Source organism: Acinonyx jubatus, chromosome D3 (genome assembly GCF_027475565.1).
Source record: "Acinonyx jubatus isolate Ajub_Pintada_27869175 chromosome D3, VMU_Ajub_asm_v1.0, whole genome shotgun sequence".
NCBI lineage: Eukaryota > Metazoa > Chordata > Mammalia > Carnivora > Felidae > Acinonyx > Acinonyx jubatus.
In genome coordinates, this window is record NC_069392.1 from 7482299 (window position 1) to 7498130 (window position 15832).

Here is a 15832-nt window from a genome sequence, read left to right on the forward strand (position 1 = left end):
CTCAGACATCAGCAAGCGCGAGGATGGGCAAGGGGCGTGGTTTGTGGGCGGGCGGGGTCGCCGGAAGCCACACCCCTCTGGAAAAAAAATTGGTCTGGTGACTAGCAAGGACCACTACGGGGAGAAAAGGATTCCAGGTCATTCACACGCGCTGTCACCAGCCGGAACAGGATGATCTCTTTCTAGGTGACCCATTTGTTTTCTACATTCATTCAACAGACATCTATTGAGTGCCTACCACGTGTTTGTGCTAGAGCACTGTACAAGGCTATCTTCAGTTCAGCTCTTCACATCCACCCAGCCCTGAGCTTTTGCAAAACACCTTCAAGCTTTATCCCCCATTTTAAAAAAAGATTTTATTTTGGGGGTGCCTGGGTGGCTCAATCGGTTTAGCGTCTGACTCTTGAGTTCGGTTCAGGGCATGATCTCACTGAGTTCAAGCCCCACGTGGGGCTCTGCAATGATAGCATGGAACCTGCTTGGGAATCTCTCCCTCCCTCTGCCCCTCCCCCGGTGGTGCACATGCGCTCTCTGTCTCAAAAGAAGCTTTTTAAATTTTTTTTTTTTTTTTTTTTTTGAGACAGAGAAGGACAGAGCATAAGCAGGGGAGGGGCAGAGAGAGAGGGAGACAGACTCTGAAGCAGGTTCCAGGCTCTGAGCTGTCAGCACAGAGCCCAGTGGCGGGGCTCAAACTCACAGACTGTGAGATCATGACCTGAGCTGAAGTCAGTCGCCCAACCCACTGAGCCACCTAGGCGCCCCTCTCAAAATAAACTTTAATAAAAAAAAAAGGAAAAAAGATTTTATTTTTAAGTAATCTCTACATCCAATGTAGGGCTCAAATTTGACACCCCGAGATCAAGAGTTGCACACTCCACCAGCTGAGCCAGCCAACTGTTCCCCACCTTATCCCACATTTTACAAACCCTACAAGCTTAGGTTCACATCCGGTTCTTGCCACTCACTGTAATGTGCATGACCTTAGGTAAATTACTTCACTGCTCTGAACCTGTTTGCTCATCTCTAAAATGGTTGCATAGTGACAGTAATATATCTCAGAGAGCTGCCATTTGCCAACAAATATTTATTAAATGTCATCTATATGCCATACACTGTCCCAGGAGCTAGAAAAGTAAAGAATTGAGTTACAACTCAGTATCTCTTACATATTAAGGCCTCTATTGGGGTGCATGGGTGGCTCAGTCAGTTAAGCCTCTGACTTCGGCTCAGATCATGATCTCACAGCTTGTGAGTTTGAGCCCTGCGTTGAGCTCTGTGCTGGCAGCTCAAAGCCTGGAGCCTGCTTCCGATTCTGTGTTTCCCTCTCTCCCTCTGCCCCTCCCCCATTCATGCACGCGCGCGCTCTCTGTCTCTCAAAAATAAATACACATTTTTTTAAGAATTTTAAAAAGGCCTCTATAAACTTTGATAAAAATAGTGATGATAATAATTTATCAAATACTTACAATGTGCCAGGCACTGTTCTAAGTGCTTTACATGTATCAATTCAACAACCTTGTGAAACCTGGGTCATTATTGTCCTCATTTGACAACTGAGAAAACCCTTTCAATAACCAACTTGTCCAAACAGCAGAATAAACTTCCAAATTTTCAACCTGGCTTAACCAAATGATAAAACTTAACATCTAAACATGTGCCCCCTAATATTTTGCACTCAAAAGGCCATACCATTACTTATGTAGCATTCAAACATTTTCCCCTGAATCTAATCCTGGCCAATAAACACAAATCCAAATTAAAGAACATTCTTCAAAACAAGTGGCCTGAACTCTTCAAAAAAGGTCAGTGTTGTGAAATACACATACACAAGCTAAGCAATCTTGGAGTTTCAACAGACACAATAATTAAATTCAATGTGTGATCCTGGATTGGATCCCAGTTCTCTTAAAAAAAAAAAAAAAAAAAAAACTATAAAGGGCATTCTTGCAACAATTAGAGAATTTAAATATGGATAGTATAGTATCAATGTGAAATTTCCTGATTTTGGTACTAGTACTGTGGTTACATAAGACAATGTCCTTAGAAATTATACCCCGTGGTATTTAGGGGCAAGAGAGGCAATTTACTTTCAAATTGTTCACAAAAAAAGTACAAACATATATTTGTAGACAAGAGAATGGTAAGGTAAATGTGATAAAGTAAATAATTGGTGATTCTGAGTAAAACACATACTAACACTCTTCTTACCATCTTTGCAACTTTTCTGTAAGTTTGAAATTCTTTCAAAATAAGTTACAAAAATAATCTTTATAGAGAAAAAAGTAGGATTGATTGCATTCGGACTCCTTTATTTTGTTCATTTATCTTCTTTAAATAAACTAACATTTCGGGGCACCTGGGTGGCTCAATCGGTTAAGTGTCCGACTTCAGCTCAGGTCAGGATCTCGTGGTTCGTGAGTTTGAGCCCACGTGGGGCTCTGTGCTGACAGCTCGGAGCCTGGAGCCTGCTTCGGATTCTGTGTCTCCCTCTCTCTTTGTCCCTCCCCTGCTCATGTTCTGTCTCTCTCTCCTTCAAAAATAAACTTTAAATAAATAAATAAGTAAACTAACATTTCTAACCCTGACCCTTCCCACCAAAAAAAAAAAAAAAAAAAAGAAGAAAAGAAAGAAAAAAAAAAAAAGAAAGGAAGGAAGAAAAGGAAAGGAAGAAAAGAGAGACCTGATAACTAAATACAATGCACAATCTCCAATTGGATATGAGATTTTTTTAAAAATACTAAGCAGCAGCTTTAAAAGATATTATTGGGAAAACTTGAAAATTTTAATATGAACTTTATATTAGATTATAGTATTGCATCAATGTTCTATTTCTCTTGCTAAAATACTGGTGTTCTAGGGGCACCTGGGTGGCTCAGTTGGTTAAGCACCTTGAGTTCATCTCAGGTCATGATCTCCCAGTTCATGGGTTTGAGCCCTGTGTTGGGCTCTGTGCTGATGGCTCAGAGCCTGGAGCCTGCTTCAGATTCTGTGTCTCCCTCTCTCTCTCTGCCCTTCTCCCGCTGCTGCTCTGTCTCTGTCTCTCTCAAAAATGAATAAACATTTTTTAAAAAAATTTTTAAAAGGGGCACCTGGGTGGCTCAGTCGGTTAAGCATCTGACTTTGGCTCAGGTCATGATTTCTTTTTTTTTCTTTAATTTTTTTTTTTAATGTTTATTTATTTTTGAGACAGAGAGAGACAGAGCATGAACAGGGGAGGGGCAGAGAGAGAGGGAGACACAGAATCCGAAACAGGCTCCAGGCTGTGAGCTGTCAGCACAGAGCCCGACTCGGGGCTCGAACTCATGGACCGCGAGATCGTGACCTAAGCCGAAGTCGGCCGCTTAACCGACTGAACCACCCAGGCGCCCCGACAGGTCATGATTTCATGGTTTGAGCCCCGCATCAAGCTCTGTGCTGACAGCTCAGAGCCTGGAAGCTGATTCAGATTCTGTGTCTCCCTCTCTCTTTGCCCCTCCCTCCTTTGCTCTCTTTCTCAAATACTAAACATTAAAAATTTTTTTAAATTTTTTTACAGGTATTGGTATTCTAATTATCTAAGAGAATCCTCTTATTCAAGGAGGTGAGTGCTGAAGTATTTAGAGATATGGTATCATAATTTCTACAACTAACTTGTAAGTGGTTTAGAAAAAAAGCTGTACATAAACACGCCTAAATATTAAAGGCATGGGGGGGGGGGCGTTGGAGAATAGAGAGGGAGAGAGAGAGATTAAGGGAAAGGCAAAATGCAACAACAGGTAAGTGAAGGATATATGGGTGTTGGCAGAAACTATCTTGGAATTCCTGAGGTTTGAAATTTTTCCAAATAAAAAGGGCAGAGTGGAGATTCCTACCCATGCCTCTTGTGCTGCCTGTGTGGGAAGATTTCCACTCATCTGAAACCAGAGCTATTTTTGTTGTTGTTGTCGAAACCAGAGCTATTGTTTAAGTCACTGTATGATGTTATTGTCCATATTATCATTATAATAAACCTAGATCCAGTACCTTCTACTGCCTTCATAGCTCTCAAATCCATCCGTTAACTCCTCCTTCACCCACATCCCAATACCCCAATCTTTTTCCGGATCACAGCGGCCTCTGACCTGCTCTCAGCTTCTAGGTTGCCCCTTACATCCATTCTCCACGTAACAGCCAGAAGAACCCTACCCTAAGAATAACACTGTCATTCAGCTGCTTAAAAGCTTTCAATGGCTTTCCAGTGCTCTTCTCTCGGCTTTCATGACCCTTCTAACCCCTGCTTGCCTTTGGATACACACACACACACACACACACACACACCACTTATTTGCCAGCCACACTGAACATCTAGCAGTTTCTGACACATTCATTGCTCAGTCTCTCTCAGCACTGGGTCTTAGCACCCTCCTCTGGAACACCATGTCAGGCCAGGCTGATTCCAACTCCTCCTTCAAGATCCAATTCAAACACTACCTCCCTTGGAAATCCTTCTGTGACCCACCCCAAAGCTAGGGTTGATGTTTACTGTACTTTCCACATGTATTATAAATGCATATTTACTTGTGTGTCCCATGCACTAAGGATTCTTAGAGGATGTGGGCTGAAGCTTGTTTATCTTCAAATGTTTGTGAGTGTTTAATAGAGGACGCAAAGGAGACAGGCTGAGAGAACAGTCTGCTCCTCCCCCATTCCTGTCGTTCTGGTTCTTCTTACCTGCAGTGGCCTCGGACAGCCAGCAGATCCTTTGTTTTAGAAAGCTGCCACGATCTAGGAGAACCTAAACCGGTTACCTCTTTTTATTCCACAACAAGAAGGGAGCCAAGAGATAAGGAATGGGGAAACAGAGGCAGGAAGCTAGAGCCACACCAGGAAGACATGGTCGGACATACTTCATATGGCCTGGCTGCAAATTTTCCTTGTTTTCCCTCCTGCCCCCAGGAGTCAGACCTACTAGCAAGACAATTACCTTTAGTCCTGTGGCTCTAAACCAAGGGGCTGGCCTCCAAGGCCCAAATAGTGTGAGTTGGTTCACTAAGTGTTTGAGAGAGAATATATATATATATATATATATATATATATATATATATATATATATACATTCCACACGTAATGTAATCTCCACACATAACGTGGGACTTGAACTCACAACTCCAAGATCAAGAGCCACGTACACTATTGACTGGGCCACCCAGACACCCTGGTACCCTAAGAGTTGTAAAGAATTTTATTTTTTTTTTTAAAGTTTATTTATTTATTTGGAAAGAGAGAGAGAGTAAGCGGTCGAGGGGCAGAGATGGGGGGGTGGAGTGGGGTTGGACAGAGGATCTGATCCCAAGCGGGCTCTGTGCTGACAGCAGAGAGATAGGGGGCTCGAACTCACAAACCGTGAGATCATGACCTGAGCCAGAAACCAAGAGTCGGACGCTGAGGATTTTAAGTCAGTTACTGGAACAGCTGCCGTACTCAGAAGGCTATTTAAGAGGCATTTAATGGAAGGCCTACTTACAGAGTCACAAACTTAAGGGAGCAAATAAGGGATAATGAAACTCTCTGGGACCAGCAACATGGGGTCAGTTACCACCCCAGACCCGAAGGGGCAAGGAGAGGGAACAGTTTCCAAAGCTAGAGAGGGTGTAGCCACCCAGCGGGAGTGTGGTGGTCAGCAGAACACAGCTGCACTAGAACATCTAAGGTAAATACGTCTCCTCTCCCTCCTGCTGCCTCCTGCAGGAGCCTCTGGGAAGCTGAGGACAAAGGGGTAAGGGATAAAGAGTTAGGGAGGGAAGAGACTTAGAGGGGCAAAGGAATATCCAGCACAATTGCCAATATTTAAACATTTGGGAAAGAAAGATGCAGAGCCCCACATAGTGTACGATCCTAGTTTTACACAACAAAGTCAACTCTCCCACATATGTATATATAATTGCTTATGATTGCATGAGAAGGGAGAAAGGTGTGGGATTATACATGTGAGAGTGTTAGGATTTAGTACCTAGACAGGGTGTGGGGCAGGGGAGAAGACAATAGAAAAAATAGGATATTTATTAATATGAATTCAGAGTCATTTAACAAAGAAAATAATTGCTAAAGAAACTGCACATTCAAGTAAGATAGATCATTATAGATGCTGTTTCTAATGACAAGATTTTGTTTGTTTCTAGGGGTTGGGTAAAGTAATTATGATACAGCCTTTCAGTGACACACACACACACACACACACACACACACAGTGAACATAGGTGTTTACAATCATGAAAAGTGTTTACAAAGCATATATTTAAAAAATCGTTACAGGGGCGCCTGGGTGGCTCAGACAGTTGAGCTTCCGACTTCGGCTCAGGTCATGATCTCACGGTCTGTGAGTTCAAGCCCCATGTCGGGCTCTTTGCTGACAGCTTGGAGCCTGGAGCCTGCTTCCGATTCTGTGTCTTCCTCTCTCTCTGACCCTCCCCCGTTCATGCTCTGTCTCTCTCTGTCTCAAAAATAAACAAACATTTAAAAAATTGAAAATAAATAAATAAATATAAAAAAATAAAAATTGTTACAGGAAAGCATATCTATACTCATATCCACACCTATCTATGTATCTATGTATATTTCAGTGGTTGTGTCTAAATCAGTCATGGTGGTTGTTTACAGTCTATAGATGAAGGAGGATAACTGGTGGGTTTGTTTTCTGTATTGCTTTCTCGCTCTCTTTTTTTTTTCTTAGAGAGAGAGAGAACGAGTGGAGAGAGTGGAAGAGGGGCAGAGGGAGAAAGAGAAGGAATCTCAAGTAGGCTCCATGCTCAGCATGGAGACCGACACAGGGCTCGATCCCACAACCCTGGATCATGACCTGAGCCAAAATCAAGAGTTGGATGCTCAACTGACTGAGCCACCCAGGCGCCCCTTTCTTTACTTTTAATTAGATGTATTTTCTCCTTTTTTCCCTAAATTAACTTGCATTAATTCTGTTATAAAGAATAAAATACGCGGTGCCTGGGTGGCTCAGTCAGTTAAGCGTCTGACGTCAGCTCAGGTCATGATCTCACTGTTCATGAGTTCGAGCTCAGCATCGGGCTCTGTGTTGACAGCTCAGCTCCTGGAGCCTGCTTTGGATTCTGTGCCTCCCTTTCTCTCTGCCCCACCTCTCTCTCTCTCTCTCTCTCTCTCTCTCTCTCTCAAATAAACATTAAAAAAATTTTTTAAGAATAAAATAAAACACACCTCTGAGCTGGTTAAACATGTATTCAGTTTGTGAAAATTCAGAGAGCTTTATACTTTTTCACTTTTCCATGTATATTAGTCTTCAATAAAAATACTACTTTTCAGTATCAAAACAATGCACAAAATCAAAAAGAAAATTCGAGAACCACCACAATGTTTTAATTGAGGTGAGAGTCACATAACATAAAATTTTGGAGGTGAACAGTTCAGTGGCATTTAGAACATTTAGGATGTTGTGTAACCACTCCCTAACAACACTAGACACGGAATCACGCCTATCCCTGTAGGTATTAGAGACTCATAACACCTCTTCCTACCATTCAGAAATGGGAAAAGAGGGTTCAAAGAGGTTAAGCAGCAACTCGTAAGCCAAAGCTGACTCACCCATCGCCCCTGTGAAGAATGAGAGTCAATAGTCTGAACCGAAGGGTGGGCCATGTTCAAAAGCTTGGGGACTTTGGATGATGAGGACACAGGTTCAGTACAGAAGGGACCATTGGTTGACCTTGAGTAATCGGGCCCTCCGATTATGCAATGATCAAGCTACTGACGTGATGGCGGTTTCACCTGAGAGGAAAGAGAAACCCCCTTTGACCTGCCCTTGGCCTCAATCCCATACATAGCAGATGCTCCCTGTGCAGGCCAAGGCTCTCTTTGCCACTCCCCAGTCGTGACCTCTGGCAATCAGAGCAGTGGAGGAACTCCTACAGGCTCAGGAAACCCATTTGTGGACCCTTCAGGAAGTTTGCAAACCATTTTTTTTTTTTAAACACCAGCATCACTTAAATTGTACTAAAAAGTAAATTTTAAAACTGCAAACATTTAGGGGTGCCTGGGTGGCTCATTCGGTTAAGCGTCCGACTTTGGCTCAGGTCATGATCTCACGGTTCGTGGGTTCGAGCCCCACGTCGGGTTCTGTGCTGACAGCTCGGAGCCTGGAGCCTGTTTCGGATTCTGTGTCTCCCTCTCTCTGACCCTCCCCTGTTCACGCTCTGTCTCAAAAATAAATAAACATTAAAAAAAATTAAAAAAAAACTGCAAACATTTAAATAATAAACTTACAACTAAAGCTGCATTTAAAACAAAGGTGACAGGGGCGCCTGGGTGGCGCAGTCAGTTAAGCAGCCGACTTCAGCCAGGTCATGATCTCGCGGTCTGTGAGTTCAAGCCCCACATCAGGCTCTGGGCTGATGGCCTGGAGCCTGTCTCCGATTCTGTGTCTCCCTCTCTCTCTGCCCCTCCCCCCTTCATGCTCTGTCTCTCTCTGTCCCAAAAATAAATAAAAAACATTGAAAAAAAAATTTTTTTTTAAAAATAAAACAAAGGTAACAAATGCTCAGTTGTCACTACTTCCTAAATCTTTTACTATGTTTTAGTTTTACCTGTGCTTTTGAGGCTCTTTCTATTACAGCTGTGTGATGTGTTGTTGCACCTGCCCATTCTCAATTCCAGGTGTCTGTGACCTCACACTGGTAGTTTGAAATTGGCCACAGGATGTATATACGCCACAGAATTCAGCAACTGCTACAAATTAGGACTTGCTTTATTGTTTTATTGATTGGCAGGGCAGGAGTGAACAATCTACAGCCCCTGGTCCAAATCTGGACCACTGTTTTTTTTTCCCCCTCACTGCATGTTTTTGTAATAAAGTTTCATTGGCACACAGAGGTACCAATTCATTTACAAACCATCTATGGCTGCTTTCACCTACAACAGCAGAGTTAAATAGCTACGGCAGAGGCCATATGGCCTGCAAAGCCTGAAATATATACTATCTAGCTGTTTACAGAAAATGCTTGCCAGGATCTACTCTCGACTTTTAAAAGAGCAAAAGAGGGGCGCCTGGGTGGCTCAGTTGGTTAAGTGTCCGACTTCGGCTCAGGTCATGATCTCAGGGTCCGTGAGTTTGAGCCCCGCATCGGGCTCTGTGCTGACCTCTCAGAGCCTGGAGCCTGTTTCAGATTGTGTGTCTCCCTCTTTCTCTGACCCTCCCCTGTTCATGCTCTCTCTCTCTCTGTCTCAAAAATAAATAAATGTTAAAAAAAAATTTAAAAAAAGAGCAAAAGAGTATTGCATATTTGAAAGTTGCTAAATGAGTAGATCATAAAAGTCCTCATCACAAGAAAGAAAATTATTTTTTTAATTTTTTAAAGTTTATTTATTTATTTTGAGAGAGAGATGGAGGGAAAGAGAGAATCCCAAGCAGGCTCTGCACTGTCAGATGTGGGGCCCAGATGTGCGGCCTGAGCTGAAATCAAGAGCTAAATGCCCAACCAACTAACTGAGCCACCCAGGTGCCCCAAGAAAGAAAATTCTGTTAACTATCTATGTATGGTACAGATGTTAACTTGACTTATTGTGGTGATCATTTTACATTGTATACACATATTGAGTTCGTTACATTGTACACCTGAAACTAATATAATGTTATTTGTCAATTATACCTCAATAAAAAGAATTTTTTATTGTTATTAAAAAAATGTTTTAATGTTTATTTATTTTTGAGAGAGAGAAAGACTGAGCAGGGGAGGGGCAGAAAGAGAGAGAGAGAGAGACACGGAATCCTAGGCAGGCTCCAGGCTCTGAGCTGTCAGCACAGAGCCCGACGCGGGACTCGAACCCACAAACCGTAAGATCACGACCTGAGCCGAAGTCAGACACTTTAACTGACTGAGCCACTCAGGTGCCCCAATAAAAACAAATTTTTCTTTTCTTTTTTTTTTTTTAAGATTTTTTTTAATGTTCATTTTATTTTTGAGACAGAGAGAGAGTGTGTGCAGGCTGGGGAGGGGCAGAGAGAGGAAGACAGAGGATCTGAAGTGGGCTCCACAATGGCAGCACAGAGTCTGATGCAGGGCTTGAACTCATGAACCGTGAAATCATGACCTGAGCCGAAGTCAGATGCTTAACCAACTGAGCCACCCAGGTGCCCCAAAATTTTTTGAAAGAAATCTCTGCTCTCAATGTGGGACTCAAACTCATGCCCCTGAGACCAAGAGTGGCATACTCTACCCACTGAGCCAGCCAGAAGTCCCCTGGCTTGGCATTTTCTTTCTTTCTTTCTTTCTTTCTTTCTTTCTTTCTTTCTTTCTTTCAATTTCTTTAAGGTTTATTTATTCTCGAGACAGAGACAGAGTTCGAGCAGGGGAGGGGCAGAGAGAGAGGGAGACACAGAATCCGAAGCAGGCTCCAGGCTCTGAGCCATCAGCACAGAGCCCGACGGGGGGCTCGAACCCACGAACTGTGAGATCGTGTCCTGAGCTGAAGTCAGACGCTCAACCGACTGAGCTACCCAGGCGCCCCTTGGCATTTTCTAACCGAAGCAGACAAGTGATTTGTGCCAGTCTTCATCTTCCTGAGTCTCGATTTCCTTATCTGTAACACAGAAGAAATAACACCGAGAGGACAAGACAGGTACAATGCCCAGAAGCACACACCAGGCGCAGTAGAGGGGCCGGTACAGTGAGGGCGTCACGGGATGGGTTCTCCAAAAGCAGAGGCTGAGACAGAGCTTGGGGTGCAAGAAGTTTTTAGGCCTCCACCTTGCTGAAAGGAGGGGGGAAACGAGATTGAGAAGAAGGAGTGGTCGGTGGGGGAGGAGGCCACAAGGCCTTGGCCAACCCCACCGGGGGGTCCGGAGACAGACTTACCCATCGGTTTTCCCCATTGGGCTGAAATGACCTGACCTTTCAACCGCTACTGTGCTCAGTCGCAGCCACTTTGGGAAAAGTCTCTGCAGCAGCAGATCCTGTGGGAGTGTCCAGCCTGCCAGTGTCCCTGCACCTGGGCAGCAATTACTGCCTCGAAGGCAGATGGGGCAGCAGGTCGTTGTCCCTACCACAGGGGTGCACTGTCTTTAAAGCATTTAAAAATAATATGGGGCACCTGCATGGCTCAGTTGGTTAAGCATCCGACTTCAGCTCAGGTCACCATCTCACGGCTCATGGGTTCGAGCCCCAGGTCGGGCTCTGGGCTGACAGCTCAGGGCCTGGAGCCTGCTTCCGATTCTGTGTCTCCCTCTCTCTCTGCCCCCCTCTCACTCGCTTGTGCACATGCGCACTCTCTCTCTCTCTCTCAAAAATAAGTAAACATGAAAATAATATTTAAAAAGAATTTAAAAAAATAATAAAAACTGCTGAAGTCCGTCAACGTTATTTTATCATTTTGTGCCAGCAACTTGAAACAACATTAATGCCAGTTGCTACAGCAGACAAGCCCCGCCCCCCTCCACCACCACCTTGGCGCCTGACGTTGGATAAGTGCTCCTGGACAGCGTTGTTGCTGTTATGATTACGATTGTTCTCCTAGTGTGCCAGAATCAATGGTTGTAAAGGCCAGAAACCCATCTCAAACTAGCTGAAGCAGAAGAGGGAGAATTCGGGCTCACCCAGAAGCATGCCTGGAACAAGATGCTCAGATATTAGGAATCTGTTTCTTTCCCATCCCTGCTTTCCCTGTGCTGGCTTCATACACAGGCACATTTACCCCACATGGAAGCAGACGTGGCCAGCAAAGCACCGTGCGGTCAGCTGAACAAATACAGAGCTCAGAGAGACGCTCTTTCTCAAGCAAAAGTCCCAGGACAAACCCACATTGGCTGGCTCTGGGCCAGGCTCCCATCCCTGAAGCAATCACAGGGTTTTCTCACTGGCTGGTCCCAGCTGGCCTGCCCTTAAAACCACGTGGACAGGGAGGGGAAGGGATGGTTTCGCAAAGGAAAAGAGATGCTGTAACAACAGGGTAGGAGTGGATGCTGGCAGTAAATATTCAGGACATTCCTCTGTGCTCCCAGCAAATATCCAGGACATTCCTTAGTGCTCCCAGAGCCAAGCCGGGAGGACATCCTTCAGAACACATCAGAGGCAGGGCACTCATTGCTTGCACAGTTTGAAAACTGAGACTCAAAGAGGAGCTGGGAGTAGCCCAAGTTCACAGTCTCCAGAGCCCAGGGATCCTGTATCCCAGGCCAACAACTCTCTTGACCCTCCAGGCCATCACTGATGCCTGGTGATATGGCTGCCTGTCCCCTCAAAGCTCAGGCCTGTGGGCTCTGTGCCCGGAGAGATACAGAATAGCCACGCCCCACTGGCCCCGACCCACTGCACTACCCTGATAACAGCCCAGCCCCCTGGCCAGCCCACACCTTCTCCCTAACTTCGGTGTGCCCTTGTGGGGAAGGCTGTGGGGCGCAGGGCAGGGTGGGGGAAATTCTATCCCTGGGCTGGTGCCTTTGAATCCTCATTCCTTCTTTTTGGGGCTCTGTAGCTGTAGATTCTAGGAAGCAGAACACAAGACTGTTTGGCTGTTTTTAGGTCCAATTCTAAAATGTAACTAAAGCCTTCGGTTTATTTATGTTCTCTGAATATAATGAAGAATCACAAATAGGCCACTGGGCCACTCCAGTCCCAGCACGGCACCTATGAACAGCTGGGTTTTCTGCTCAGCCCTCTTTCCTGCGACCTTGAAGGGAGGAGCCTTTAAAGTCATGATGATGTTGCACTTATAAAACTCTGAACAGCCCCCCACTGCCTCAGAGATAAAACCCAAGTACCATAACCCAATATTCGAGAACCTCCCACATTCCTTATAACAATCGACATAATTGGTAACCATTAACTGAGTCTTACTAAGGGCCAGACTTCAAGCAAAGCATCCTACCTTCATTAGATCAGATGATCCTCAGACGACCCTATGAAGGAGGTGCTATGATAATTCCCCATTTACAGAAGAGGAAACTGTAGAGGCTGCTTTTAGGGAACAGGCTTAAGCAATGGAAACTTGACCAAGGCGTGGGGCGCCTGGGTGTCTCAGTTGGTTAAGCGTCCGACTTTGGCTCAGGTCATGATCTCACGGTTTGTGGGTTCGAGCCCCGTGTTGGACTCTGTGCTGACAGCTCAGAGCCTAGAGCCTGCTTTGGATTCTGTGACTCCTTCTCTCTCTGATCCCGCTCATGCTCTGTCTCTGTCAAAAAAATAAATAAATAAAAGTTAAGAAGCTTGAGCAAAGCAGTGACCACCTGGCTGAATGCAAGCGGGCTCATTAAGCAACCCCCCTTTGAAATAGCCATAGGCCTTAATTAACCAATAGGCTACTTACAAACAGCCCGTTACCAAAAAAAAGGAAAATTCCGTACGTTCCCATACCTCCTCAACCACCCTACGCGTGTGGCCCCTCACCACCACTTTGTGGCAGACAGTCTGTGCTTTGCTGTCCTGCCCGCCGCCCCCTTGTAATGTATTCACTAATCTTCTGTGTTCTGCCTTGGGTGAGCTCTTGCACTGCCACGACCGCTGCCCCCACCCCGGGACGCCCCACATTTGGTGGCCCATATGGGGAACCTCTGCTGGCCTGGGACGCTCCCTGGATTGTCGGGGAATTTCTCAGGACTTTCCCTTGGTGGACAGACTCTAGTTATTTCTTGGGGAGCTGATGACCTCCAGTTCAGGTTAGTCCTCAGCAAGGATCCAGAGCCCCGCAGGGAACCTGCTAGATGGCCCTTGCCTGAAAGGGTGAGGAATTTACCCTCTTGCCCATCAGAGGGATCCTCTCCTCCCTCTCCTTTCTCTTTTTGGCCCTTTGGTGGCCTAACCTTGGTGTTGCTCAGACAGCTGAAGGTCTCTGGCCAGGGTGGCTGCCCAGTGTGGTCTGAAGGTCTGAGGGCGAACAGGTCAGACTGTCCGCTCCTGTGAGGGTGAAGGACCCCTTCCTCTCCTTTCCCATTCCCTCTGCAGCTCATCCAGGGTAAATTTGCATGATACAGACTCAGTTGGGACCCTTTACTGATGCTGGCTGACTGTCAGCTGCCTAGCTTCTTTTAGGAACCCCCTCCTTTTCCTTTGTTTCCGAGGAAACAGCCGCCATCTTGATCTATAGGCAAAACACATTCCCATGCATCTGAGTGGTGACCCCCCCACCTCCTTCTTCTGACCTGGTTTGGTCACCCGCTGTCTGGCTTTCCTGTCGTAGGGGATGCCCCAATAGGGATTGCTAGTGCCATTTGCCATGACCCTCTCCTTGGGGGGGCACATCCCAGTACACTCAGTCACCCCATATAAGGTCTGGCCCTTTTTTAGACCAGCGATGATGTGGGGCCGCGAGTAAATGGTCAAGGAGGAATTCTTGAGATGTTTTCGGTGCAAAAAGGTCCTTTTATTATAGCATGGGGACAGGACCCATGGGTAGAAAGAGCTGCCCTGGGATAGTGAGGAGTGACTGATGATAGACTTTTTAGTGAGTGAGGGTTAGGGATAGTGTAAATCTCTAAGGAATCTGTGCATGTTAAAAGCAAGGTCCCCAGGTTCTTGGAGGGCTGCTATTGTTAAAATAAAGTTGCTTTAATTGTTTAGTAAAACATTAGTCACGAAACCCTTCAAATGTATATCAGTGGGCCATACTGTTTGAAAGGCGATTGCTAAAGTATATCTTGGTGTGGAGGGGTTACCATTATCGGAAGAAAGTAACACTAACCAGAGCAAACATTAAAGAAGTCCTTGAGGGAGCCGTAGGAATGTTACAATCCGTATGCCTCAGGAATCCTGCTTAGAGACTAGGAGCTACAGCAAAGTTCTTTTTCTCTGATCGGGTGGGGCGCTTTGACTAAAATCAAGACCACTAGTCAAAGCTCCATTCCCCTTAGTGGGACGCCCCTTTGGAAACCAGCAGCCGGTCTTCATAATCCCCTCTATGCCTCCGGACTCACCCTGGGGCTGTATTTTTTGTTTGTTTGTTTGTTTTTTTAATGGAACAAACGTGGGGGCGCCTGCGTGGCTCAGTTGGTTGAGCGTCCGACTTCGGCTCAGGTCATGATCTCACAGCTTGTGGGTTTGAGACCCGCGTCGGGCTCTGTGCTGACAGCTCGGAGCCTGGAGTCTGCTTCAGATTTTGTGTCTCCCTCTCTCTCTACCCCTAACCCACTCGAATTCTGTCTCAAAAATAAATAAACATTAAAAAATAGCAATAATTTAAAAACGGAACAAACATGATCCCCAAGGCCTGAGGAAAAACTTCTCATCTTTTTATGTAATGTTTCCCAGCCTCGGTACAAATTCCCAAATCAAGAGGTATGACCTCTCCATGGAACTCTTCCTTATAATACTATTTTCCAGCTTGACCTCTTTTGCCAGAACTCCAAATGGTCAGAGGTCTCATGTGCAAGCCTTCATGGCACTGTCCCCAAGGTCCCAAGCTCCACAAAAACTGTCTTGCTGGGTCTCATGGCCCATCTGACCTTGTGGACATTCTAGATGACTGCTCTTTTGTTCCAGCCCATCGTCTTTCCCTTTCCCCTGAAGGCCCGGGGGCTCCCTAGATTGAAATTCTGCTTTACCCTCTGTTAAAAAGACAAAGTTTTCTTGCATTGTTGGTCTGCTCTTGATAGGAAAGTGCAAATCAAGAGTCGGATGTTTAACTGACTGAGCCACCAAGGCGTCCCTTTAAAACTTTCTAAGTCTAGGGGCACCTGGGTGGCTCAGTCAGTCGAGTGTCTGACTCTTGATTTTGGCTCAGGTCACGGTCTCACGGTTTGAGCCCCACATCTGGCTCTGCGCTGTGCGTGAGCCTGCTTGGGATTCTCACCACATACACACGCCCCCGCCGCCCTCAAAAAAACGAGTAAGTTTTGAAAAAAAATTTAAAAAACCCAAAACTT

General features: G+C 45.5%; 2 long non-coding RNA genes across 3 annotated transcripts in view; one reads left to right on the forward strand and one right to left on the reverse strand.

Annotated features, from left to right (window-relative positions):
* Positions 1-21: 21 nt before the first annotated feature.
* LOC113595161 (uncharacterized) overlaps positions 22-15832 on the forward strand; it is a 21088-nt gene continuing 5277 nt past the window's right edge. Inside the window, exons 1-3 of one of the 2 annotated variants that reach the window (XR_008291653.1) lie at positions 22-186; positions 3536-3580; positions 4696-4982. This is a non-coding gene — a long non-coding RNA (uncharacterized LOC113595161). Of the gene's footprint in view, positions 187-3535; positions 3581-4695; positions 4983-15832 lie in introns of those variants that run through there. The other variant, XR_003415631.2, reaches the window with a different exon arrangement.
* The window catches only part of LOC113595160 (uncharacterized), a 23021-nt gene continuing 17683 nt past the window's right edge, over positions 10495-15832 (reverse strand). Inside the window, exon 4 of the long non-coding RNA XR_008291652.1 lies at positions 10495-13146. This is a non-coding gene — a long non-coding RNA (uncharacterized LOC113595160). The remainder of the gene's footprint in view (positions 13147-15832) is intronic.